The sequence below is a fragment of the Cygnus olor genome, chromosome 1 (genome assembly GCF_009769625.2).
Source record: "Cygnus olor isolate bCygOlo1 chromosome 1, bCygOlo1.pri.v2, whole genome shotgun sequence".
Lineage (NCBI taxonomy): Eukaryota > Metazoa > Chordata > Aves > Anseriformes > Anatidae > Cygnus > Cygnus olor.
Genome location: NC_049169.1, coordinates 72273724 through 72285653, shown reverse-complemented (window position 1 = coordinate 72285653; position 11930 = coordinate 72273724). Strand labels below are relative to the sequence as shown.

At 39.6% G+C, this 11930-nt stretch overlaps 1 long non-coding RNA gene across 11 annotated transcripts in view; it reads left to right on the top strand.

The window, feature by feature from the left end:
* The window catches only part of LOC121073548, a 131550-nt gene that overhangs the window by 23783 nt on the left and 95837 nt on the right, over positions 1-11930 (top strand). For 9 of the 11 annotated variants that reach the window (XR_005821795.1, XR_005821793.1, XR_005821791.1 and 6 more), the window contains one exon: positions 1535-1678. The exons of the other annotated variants lie outside the window; for them this stretch is intronic. This is a non-coding gene — a long non-coding RNA (uncharacterized LOC121073548). The remainder of the gene's footprint in view (positions 1-1534; positions 1679-11930) is intronic. 11 annotated transcript variants of the gene reach the window in all.

The following is an 11930-nucleotide window of genomic DNA, read 5'->3' as shown; positions in this document are numbered from 1 at the left end:
AAATTGATTTCTTTGACTGAGCGATGAATCGGGCTTTGCTAGTTTGTATGCTGTGAGAACGAAGCCTTTTACTTGTGATTTCCCCCCCCCCCTCCCCGGGCATCAGTGCACCGCGCTGCCTACAGAACAAGCCGCTAGTTCTCTGGCTTTCTCTTTCTCTTTGGTACGAATATATTTTTAGTGGCTTTAGGTATCTCTACCACATGAAATAGGGCGGCTGATGTCCCTCCAAGCCCCTTGCAATCTGAAATAGAAACGTGGGGGGGGGGCTGCTGTGGAGACGGGGGGTACAAAGGCTGCCTCGTCCCTGCGAGCCTCTCCCTGCTGAGGAGAGAAGAGGGGATGTGCAGTAAAATGCCGTCTCTGGGACAGGTGCCAGCTCCTAGACAAAAGAAGTAAAATAGGCGGTAAAGAGGGAGGGGGGGGAAATTAATAGCCAACAAAAATAGGAGTCGCAGATCTCTGAGAGGCAGCCCTGGCGAGAGTGGTGGTGCCTAGCCGGCCTTTTTTTTCGGAATATTTCCGTAGCTGTGGGTTGAAAGGGGAGAGTTGCGGCATACTTTTATTCTCGTTTTCTCTGCAGACGTTTGAAAGCGTGAAGGCAGGGTGGAGGGTGCTTTTTTTTTTTTTTTTTCCTCCTTTCCTCCTTCCTCTCTGCTGAATTATTCATAGTGTCAGCGGTGAAGCCAGGACTATTAGCATGCATCAGACATGCTGTTTGTCTGTTTGCTAACATTCTTCATTCAAGACTTGTTAACTACCAGACAAGCTTAACACGCTTCTCTCTTTCCCCTCCCTCCCCTTCTCCCTCCCTCCCCTTCTCCCTCCTCTCTCCCTTCCTTTCCCCTCCATGCCACCCCTCGCAGCCTCCCATTGTTGTCGCAGGGAGCTGGCAGCAGGGGCACTTGTGGCAGGGGCAGCGTGCGGAGGAGCCGCCGAGGTAAGGACCGCCTGCTCTTCCTCGCAGGCCTGCGTGTGCCCGGGGGGAGCCGCCGGCTCGCCGCCTGCCCTCCTGCCTGGCTGCCTCCCCTTCCCTGCGAGGTGAAGCCGGAGCCGGCCCTGGGCTGCCCCCTGCCCGAGCCTCGCGGGGCGGCAGCAGCAAGTTTGGGAAAGTCGGCGTGCACCGCGCTGCCCCTCGCCTCCAGCCGCCTGCCGGAGGGACGCGGGGCTCGACGCCCCCGGGGCTCCCTGCCCCCGGTGGGTTTGGGATTTATTTATTTATTTATTTTCGGTGGGGGTTATTCGCCCTCCCTGCCAAGCCGGCCCCTCCCTTCGCTCGGCTGTCGAAAGCCGGCGAAGCTTCGTTTTCTGCGCAGACAAAGGTCGATCACAGCTTTTATTTCTGAATGCAAATGTTCTAGGACTTGTGCCAGTCGCGCCTTCATTGATTGCAATGTAGCTTCGTGCTTCAATGGCAATTCTCCCCCCCCACCTCTTTTTTTTTTTTTTCTTTTTTAATAGAAGGAAGCTCAAGGAAAGATACAAACAAAGTTGGGCGGTGCAAGTTTTTTTTTACATCTATTTTATATTTCAGCGTGCTTGCAGCGTTGTTAAAGAGCAGTTACAGTTACTGCAGGGCAGTTACAGCGCAGCTGGTAACACGGCCGTGGGTTTTTTTGCAACTCCTACGCCTGTGCATCAGTGTACACGCTCACCCTACTTGACTAATATTCCTGAGGTAACTATGTGATGATCTTCAGTAACTGTAGCTCGTTGCAATTGCCTTTCCTGACTGTCTTAGCAACGTGAATTTGGACGTGAAGATTTCCAGGGTTCGTATTTAAATTCTTGTAGTACCTGGAATCGTTCAGGATGAGTTTATAATTGCCATTTTTATCATTTGTTTTTAAAGTACTATTTTGGATAGCCTTTAAAGGTCCGTAAGTGTCGTAAGTGTATTTTCTCCTTTATCTCCTGTGTGCGCGCATGGGCACATGCTCACACTCACTCCCACTCTCTTTCTCTTGCTTTTCGGGTGTTAACGAAGGAATTTATTTAAGTATATTGCTTCAATATTTGAATAATGCCATTTATAGAGCAAAGTAGCATACGGTTATGTATGTTCTGAGTTAGGTACAATCTGGCAGAGGGTTGCACGTTTAAGATTTATAACTACTCTGAAATTGGCAGACCTGTAATACTTAACTCTGTATGCTTTATTTAGACAAGTGCATGTGCAAATTAAAGTAGCTAGAAAAAATATATTTTAAAGACCCTCTATGAGAAATCTAGTCCTTTTATATGTATTTGTAAAACAGAATGCTTTCCTCTACACTTAAAAATCTGAACACTTACATAAAATATTTGAATCTTTTCCTTTAATTTTATTTATATCCACGAAGTTAAGTAAATAAGAAAACAAATCCAGATGACCCCCTTCCCCCCCCCCAACCCCCCCCAATAACTAGAAAATACCTAGTGGCCTGTGCAGAAATTCAGGCCACTGACAGTGTTATATCAAAACTGTCTCTGTATTGGCATTGCATTTGAGCTGTTTTATGGCAACATAAACCAAAAAACAACTCATAACTTTAAGCAGTAAAGTAGTATTTATTGGCTGATCAAGCTCCAAGTAGAGAATGTTTTGGTGAACTGTGCAGATTAAGAAAGAAATTTAGGAACGTATGGCTTGGTGATAGCTGAACTAAAATTAATTTCTTCAAAGTACCTTTTAGAGGCCTGTAGTAGCTCCACAGGACAATGCAAATTGGGTATTAGTCAAGGTTTTTAACTTGTAGTACTTGTTATAAAATCAGAAACTCCTAAACACTGTTCACTGAGAAATTTCAGAGTACTCAATGATATTGCCCCTAATGATGCTGTATATCTAAAGAGGATTTTTTTCTTAGGTTGTAACACTTGCTGGGGTTGTTTTGTTGCTGAGTGGTAGCACTTCAAGGAATATAAAATAGCTTCTGATGTATTAGTTCATTATTTTGTGGTGGCTTGCCAGAAATGGTTACTGTGAAAGTAAAAGAAGCAGAACTGACTTATTACTGGGTTGTTTCACTTTGAGAATTTCTTTAAGCGTGCTGAATATGGACGTAGCAGTGCATAAAGAACATGTGTATGTTAATTAAAGAAGAGGGATTAAAATCTGTTCATTAGTTTAATTAGGGGAATTCTGTTTTTTGAATTTAAAATTATTTTAGTATAGAACGTGAAATATATCTTCTGATAGAAATGTTCAGCCCCTCAGATGAATGACTTCAGGAATTATGCATGTGAGCTAAAGTATTTGCATTTTGAAAGTGTTTTGTGTTGAACTGCCAAGTGTTCTGTTTTTTTTTTTTTTAAAAAAAAAAGTTTGGTGTATGGAATGAAAAATTAAAACCATAGGCAATAGTTCCCAAATTTGAAGAATTTTATAGGTGATTTTATAGGTGATTTTTATAGGTGATTTATAGCATATTTTCAGTTAATAATACAGTGAAAGATGGTGAAAATAATTTAAGATGCACTGTTACAGGAGGAAGCTGGTTTTGCTCCAAAATCTCCCCCCCCCTCCCTCTTCCTCCAGATGGATTTTTAGCCTCCAAAAGGGTGTTTAAGGTGTTGGTGGTAAATGAGCATTATATTCTTAAGCTCTCTTGACTAAAAGGATGGCTATTCCCAGATGATACTAACGCAGGCGAAGCAGGGAACACAGGAGAGAGGTGCGTATCTTCTAGGCCTGTAAGACAAAGTGCTCTACAGAGAGCACAGTTACGTGAAAGGGAGAGAGCAGCTTGCAATAGACTGAGCACAGCCCACAAGGTTTTACACAAGTTGATAGATTACGATGTGTTGGTTACTTCCAGAGATACTAAATTGGATGTGGGGCATCTTTATTCAGGCTAAAATTTCTGAAATGAATTGGAATTTTGCCTGGGTGAAGACTGCAAGGTTTGGATCAGGTTAAGGGAGATTGTATTGTGCGCAGATGGGAGGGAGAAAGGAGGAGGTGGAGTGAAGAAAGGGAATGGAGCAGGAGTTCCCGCTTTCAAATGTAGGTGCAGTCCTGAGTTGTTGTCTTCATTGAATATAGGAGGTAACATAAGGCTGGATCATATTTTGTACAGATGCGTTGGTACGGCACTGCCTTCTCCTGGTGTGTGCCAAGTATTCCTAAATGTTTCATAGCAGCAAAAGAGAAATAAAAGGAGAAGTGAAAGAAATGCCTTGTTTCATCCAGATTTCTTTTGATATATTTTTTGTGTGTGTGTATATATGTGTGTGTGTAATTCACATCCACAAAGTGTTTCAGCAGCTCCCTTGCAGACAGCCTGGCTTCACTGCATTTGGCCCTGGTTCCATGTGAGGCATATTCCTATGGCGTAACAAACCTCGGCAGGGTCCTCCACCCTGTGCAGCAGTGCTCAGGGTCTCCTGTGCACACGGGTGCTCCTGGCACAGGCAGGCCTGTGATCGCGACACCTTCCCTCAAGAAAATGGAAATGCTCTCTAATTAGGCATTTTTCCTGCTAACTGCATCAGTTGTTCTCAGCTTGAAACAGGTGCAGGTAATCAGCACTCTCTCCTTCTCCCCCTGCAATGGTTGTTATTGTGGGGGTTTAATATATATAACAAAGCAATACTGTGATACGGTTTTAATTTTGGTTTGTAGAGCCTGTACCAGGCTGAAAACAAAATAAATTTAGAAATATGATTGCATGTCTTTGTCAAAATAAGACACATTGTAGAACATGTTTCATCATAGCTATGTGTTCATATAGTGTGCATAGTCACACAATGCATTTGATTTTTGCGAAGATAGGTATTCGTTTATTCAGTATGTGTGCAGCTAGCTAGAATTAGGATGGCAGCCAGAAGACAGAAAGTAGAAATCACTGTAGCTAGCACAATAGATGTTCATGAGGAGAGTGATCCCAGTACATGTAAAATGGCGGGGTAGATTTTTTCAAGTGCACACACACTTTTGCAAGTCCTAAGTTTATACTACTGTAAACCATACCGACTGTGTAAATCTGTACTTGTTTATGCATTTAACCCCATGCCTGGGTGAATTTGGTTGAGTTTGATGGATTTGGGATCAATCTCTCTCTACTTGGATATTCACTAACATAGTATGTGTGTTTCGGGGGGATCCATAGTAAATCTGGCCTGTAACTTACCACTAGCAAGCGAACCAGTTTCTTATTTTCCGAAGAATGCTGCAGAAATATGTCCACAGCTATCACTGCATTCATGTGGAATACTTTAAATCTCGTAGTGATCCCAGTACTATCAGGTTTTCATGAAAATTTGCTGTGTGATCTCTAAAATTGAACATAGTTCTGTTTATGATGCCTCAATTCCTAGGTGTATGTGCAGGAATAAAACACCCAGAATTGGGCCCTTTGCAGCCTGGATTTTAGAAATACATACCATCAAATGTAAGCTCTCATCATTCTAAGTTGCCCTTTGTAAGAACGGTCTTCTTTTTTTCATGGAAGATTAGTGTTAGCCGTTGTTGCGTGCTCTTCCCTCTTGCATGCGTTTGAAATTTGCTATGCCGTACCTCTGGAAACAAAGGGTCTGATCCAAAGGCCTCTGAAGGCGATGGGGGTTTTTCCATCAACTTCAAACGGGATTTGGATTAAGCCTATATACATAATAGTTAGCAATAATGATCTGACTGCTGCAGTGGTTTTCTGGGTCTTTCATAAAACTTTTCAAAACTCTTATAAAAATTGTCCAGGAACAATACTCAGATACATGTCAAAGCACAGATGATTTTTTTTTAATTTAAAAAAAAAAGGGGGGGGGGGGGGGGCGGCAGGCAGGAAGAGCCTCCAAAGAGCTGCTTCTCACTGATGCACCAAATGAGAGTTATATGAATGAAAGAAGAATTAATATTGACTTCATGTTAGGTGTGTAGTTATATTACCTTTTGCATTATTTAAGTTAAGGCAGTGTTTTTAAAGGGGTGTGTAGGTTTAAGGTGGCAATGTACTAATTTATTTTTATATCTGTAAGTTTAAATTTACCTCTACTGTCATGTCCTCTTACCTGCCAAGGAAAATGTTTAGCTCCTGTCCAGTTTCTCTGGAGTTTTAAAGTGATTTGCCCTTCTTGTTAAACTTGTTAAAGCAAAAATAGAAAAATAAATTGCTTCAGATGCTCATTAAAGATTTTGCAAAGGGGAAGGAAGAGGAGCTAACAAAAAATGAATTTGTTACTATAATAACCATTATACCTTTTTAAATATTAATTAAATCATATTCTATAGTCATTGACTGATTGTGTCTGAATTGCTCACTGATATTTTGCTGATGTATACTCAGCATGTTGCCCATGTATTCAGATACCTGCATGCAGATAAGTTTACAGTGGCATTCAGTCAGCTCCTGAAATTCTTTTGTCAATGTAAGTGGACATTTCCAAAAGGAGAACACATCTTCAATTTTAATAATAAGAGTTCACGTGCTTTTATAAACACAAATATTTTTAGAATGCAAAACTGGAAAAATGAATTATTTAAAAGTGGCCTTGTTTTCTTTATTTTTCTTTATTTTATTTCTCCTTGTCTTAGGTAATTTCCGAAATGGAAAGGACACAGTTTATCTAGAGACTAGAAAACCAGAAGCAGCACCATCAAGTCTGTATATTAATGTCGGCTAAGGGTGTGTGTGTGTGATGTGGAGTAGCTTAGAGAAAGATATGGTAGTGTTTTTGTGATTTACAGTCATGATAAAGGCCAAGATACTTCACACCTAAGTTAAATTCATCAGAGAGAAATGTCTTTTTTTTTTTTTCTTCTATAGGAGATACACTTAATACCGATATTTTTGATATGAGTTATATTATTTTTTCTAAAATATTGTTCACAGTAACTAGTATTACGGAATTGCAATAGGCAAGGTGATAGAAGGGACTTTGGCTGGAAGATAAAAACATAGAAGTATTCATTTATGTTTTCATCTGTAAGATGTGATAAAGTCACAAATATTTACGGTATATGGGCAGTTACTTTTTTCAGTTCAGGAAAAGCACAAAGCTTTGGCATACATTTTTAAATGCATTCTCAGTCTTTTCAGAATTGGTCTTGATTGTTGTTGGAATTCAGTATGCAGAAGGGTAGGAAAGCTATTTGATTATATTCAAGAGATTTTGTTCTGTTTTTTTCTGCTCACTGTATTTGTTTTGCTACTCATACACAAACAACTGTAGTGTATTTACTTCTACATTTCTATATCCAAAAAGCATTATTTTGAAAAAAACAATGTACTCTTTGATAAGTCATTCTGGTTTTTTAATATTTATTTTTGCATCTGGTGGCAGGGTTTTTGTTGGTGTGTTGTTGTTTCATTTTTTTAAGAAAGAAAACTGTTCTCATGATTATTTTTGTTACCTTTGGCAGATGAGATTTATTGTCTTATTTGTCTATAGGAAACAAAATAAGTCTGTTCAGTTTTGAGTCAGTGGAAAGTCTCCCACAGATATCAGAGTTTTGGATTTTACTCTTACACCAAAGTAACACTAATTTAAAAACCTGATACAGGAAGCCTGAACTTGAATGACTCTTAAAGTACATTTAAAGAATGCTAAATTCTGCATGACCTTGTAGACTTATGCAGTTAGCTTTTTTCCTTCTTTCTTTGTCTAGTTTAAACTGAGGAGTGTCAAAGTCTTGCTTTCCTATTTTAAGGGACACAAAATTGGTATTGTCCCTCCTCCAATGTGCATTTATAAATTTCAGGATTCATGGGAAGGAATTGATCATGTTATCTCAAAATGGATGGAAACTCTGTAAGAAACCCAAGGGGCATGCACATAGAAATTCTGCTGCAAGGGTTCATCATGGGTTTTGTTTTTATTTTTAATGCAGTGTGAAATATGGTGTTTCTCTGTTGCTTGGATGTAGGAAAAAACCATTTACATTTTAAAATCTACTTTTATTAGTAACTTTTTTTTTAAATAGTTTTCCAATTCAGTCTGTTATGAAGATACCAGTTTTTTAATGGAAGGTTATACATTTCTCATTCTATAATTATTATAGAAGGAGGAATTAACACAATCGCATGGAAATTTTGTTTCTTAACTGGAGATTTACATTGATGGATTGAAGGTTTAAGGTGCAGATTTACATTTAAATTACATATTACATGACATTTACATTTTAAATGATACTAAAACAATTATTTCTACTGTCTCCTTGGTGCCTTCTGAATGTATTTGTAAAATTATTTCATTTAAAATATAACCTGCTCTACAATATATGTCTGTTTAACCTATGAGACTGGTGTGTTTTTGTATGGATGCTCTCTTACTTGGTGTAAATAAAACTGAAGTTGAACATACAATATTCAGGTGTACACATTTAAGATGTTATTTAGTAGTTATCTAGAGTGGTGTTTACTTTCTTCTGTATAACACAAAGTGCTCTCAGGCGGTCTATTTAACAGGATAAAAACAGTAGCCATCAAGTGCTTGTGTTTCTTGCCCCAAAGTGCTTACAGGAGTCAAGACTTAGTGCAGCTGAAGGCAACCAGATAAGGAATAGCACTTGACTGCAGATACAGCCAAAAGAGAACGCGGTGGTCTAGGGTTTTTTCCTGAGTACAGAAAAAGGCCTGATGTGGGGAAGAAAAGCAAATTGAAAGGTGGTTGTACCTGTTACTAAGAGCAAACCAATTGAGTGACCACAGAAGGTGGCTGAGCTACTTTGTCTCATCAAAGGATTTTTTAAAAAAAAAAAATCAGCTTTAACTTCATGAAGAAATTTTCAGGCATATAGAAGATAATGTATGTACAGGCATGTATTTGCTGGTGAATATTTCATCAGTCTGTGCCATTGCAGCCCACACCTCACAATTTTAGCAAGTTAGAAGGGACTTGGTGTGCACATAATTCTCTTCCCCAAATAGATTTATTTATACTGTTGGTTGGATATGGCTGCCTTGCACCTATATAAGGTTCTGGGTTGGACACAGAAGCGCTACAATTCCATTATTGTCAAAATAATTGCTATAGTCCTTTTAGCTTTTGAAACCTGCTAAGCTGAATATATTAAAGGGCACATACCTCTGTGGTGGTGCACCAAAATTCACATGGAGAAGGAGGTGAGGTAGTGAGTATCAAATTCCTGAATTTTGTAACTTTGGTTGTCATCTCTCTTCCTCCTGAGATGCCATCTAACCCAAAATACAGATTAATTAAGGGTTCAGGAAGAAGCACTAGCAAGCGTTCTGAAGATCAGTGAAAATGTGTGAAAATTCAGGCCTAACGGTGCAGATAGCGGAGGAACAAATAGAAAGTCTCACAATTCAATTAGCATTGAGAGATCAAGCTGGAAAATTACTTTGGCAGTGCACTTGCAGAGTTTGTTTCAGCTCTGTATGCGTATTTTTGAAAAATGTTCATAATGAAGTTTTATCCAGGTGATCAATGGCTACATCTTACATTGCTTTCTAGTGGCTATTACTTCTAATAGCAGTTTAAAAAAAGTAAAGCCATTCTTTGCAGTTTGAATTTCAACTTTTTGCAGATGATTAGTTCAAGGCCAGCATAGTATTGAAGTCCCACTCAAGACAACTTCAGATAGTTCACAGTACATAACATAAAGAACAAATAAAGCTGTGCAATATTTCTGGAGAAGCCACTGGGAGAAAGCACAAAGAACAATTTTTGTTGTGCCATTGATTTCAATGGGGTTAACTTTATGTTTATGATCAACAGAAGCTGCAGTGCCCAGAGATTCTCTATTTACTCTTCTATATGTAGTATTGCTTATTTTGTAAAATACGTTTCTTAAATATGTTGTGGTCTAGAAACTAGGCTGCTTGAAATATTAATACATGTGAGTTGTAGTGCCCTTGTCTGGAAGAATGGGTGAGAATGGGTAAGAAGTTGGGAGATGCTTTTACACTGTCTTGGGTCCAACAGTGAGAGCCTCTTCAAGCTTCCTCTGGCTAAGCACCTCCACTTGTAAGTTGAAGATAACTCTGACATTGAGCACAAGATTTCTTCTTGAGAAATGGTGGCTGAAGTCTGAATATACCAAGTATGACATAAGCGTGGAGAATACCAGATTGAGAGGGGCTAAGTTGTGCCCTGTTTTTGAAAGGCGGTGCTTACAGAATTTGAGGGGTTAAATACTGCTTTGCACGAGGCTGCATCTCTAGTCTTGGTCTGCGCTGCAGCTGCTGTTCGAGTCCTCCACTCCTTTGAATGGAGACTTCAGGAGGAGACTCCTCTGCCTCCCAAAATTCAGTAGTCTTCTTTACCAAAGTGGAAGGTTATGTGCTGCACTTACTTGTCACGGCATTTTTCTCATCACCACTGTCTTGTATGTTAATTGCTCTGTTTTATGCGTTTGTAAGTAGTAGGAGAGGTTGTAACGTGCACAGAAATCTGCATAGAAATACCCCAAATCCAAGCCTCAGTCTGATCAGAACAGCTCATAGGAAGATGCTGTGAAATGGCCTGGCTTTCCAGTTTAGGATTCTGCTGTACAAGTAATTAAAATCTAGCACATCTTAAGATTGTATGGAGAAATTAATTAGGTCATTTTGTTGTTGTTGTTGGTTTTGTTTAAGTCAAAACAAAACGGAAAAATAACCTTACAGACTGCTAAAAAAAAAATCATGGAAGTGAAAACTTACAAATTATAACATTTTATGTGCTCCCTACAGAACAGCAAACTGGGAGGAAACTTTTTTAAAAATAATAACATATATTTTAAATCTTCTATTTGCTGACTGTTCTTCTCTAATAATTCCGTTATTTTTATCCTACTGCTTACCTCAGTGTAGTTTAGGATTTATTTTTTACTGCAACTTCTGCTCTGTTGGTACTGTGAGTGTTTAGTTTACAGAAGACTAAGCGTCCCTAGCTTCTGCTGTATTGGCGTTGTGTAGCAAATGACTCTCAGCTCAAGTGAGCAGGCTTTCTCAATCACTCTGCCTAAATTTTCATTCTCATCAAGGCACTGCTACACCTGGGAGTGCCCTGGACACACACGATGCACAGTGTTGGGAACCAGATGGCAACTGGACGGAGTGCAGGGAGCTGCGCTGGTTCTGCCACGTGGACAGCTTCAAGCCAGCTAAAGCTGTGCTGCTTCAGTCGCTGCAGAAGGCCAACTCTGTTTTAATCAGTACTGTAAAAATGGATCTTTTCCTCTACGTTTCTAATAAGTGTGTCTGAGACAATCACATCCTGCAGATGTATATGGACCTACTGCAGATGTATATGGATGTATAGGACCTACTTCTGCACCCACTGGTAGTCTGGTGGAGATCTTCAGCAGAATTATCATCGCATTTCCCAGACTGTAGAGCTTGTTTGTCCTCTCCCTCTCCTACCACTGCTTCCCCTCTTCTTCCATCTGCAGCTGGTAAGGAGGGTATAAAAAACAGTCTCCTGTATTTTGACTTCTGGCTCAAAGTACTTATAGCCAGAGTTTTCTGAAATGTTCCCTAGTAATCCTCTGCAAGCGCTCCAGTTTGTTTGTGCTGTTCACACGAAATTTTTAAACTTTTTTTTTCCACCACCCTTTCTCTCCTTTCTTCTCTCCTTTCTTTCTTCTCTCCTTTCTTTCTTCTCTCCTTTCTTTCTTCTCTCCTTTCTTTCTTCTCTCCTTTCTTTCTTCTCTCCTTTCTTTCTTCTCTCCTTTCTTTCTTCTCTCTCCTTTCTTTCTTCTCTCCTTTCTTTCTTCTCTCCTTTCTTTCTTCTCTCCTTTCTTTCTTCTCTCCTTTCTTTCTTCTCTCCTTTCTTTCTTCTCTCCTTTCTTTCTTCTCTCCTTTCTTTCTTCTCTCCTTTCTTTCTTCTCTCCTTTCTTTCTTCTCTCCTTTCTTTCTTCTCTCCTTTCTTTCTTCTCTCCTTTCTTTCTTCTCTCCTTTCTTTCTTCTCTCCTTTCTTTCTCTCTCCTTTCTTTCTTCTCTCCTTTCTTTCTTCTCTCCTTTCTTTCTTCTCTCCTTTCTTTCTTCTCTCCTTTCTTTCTTCTC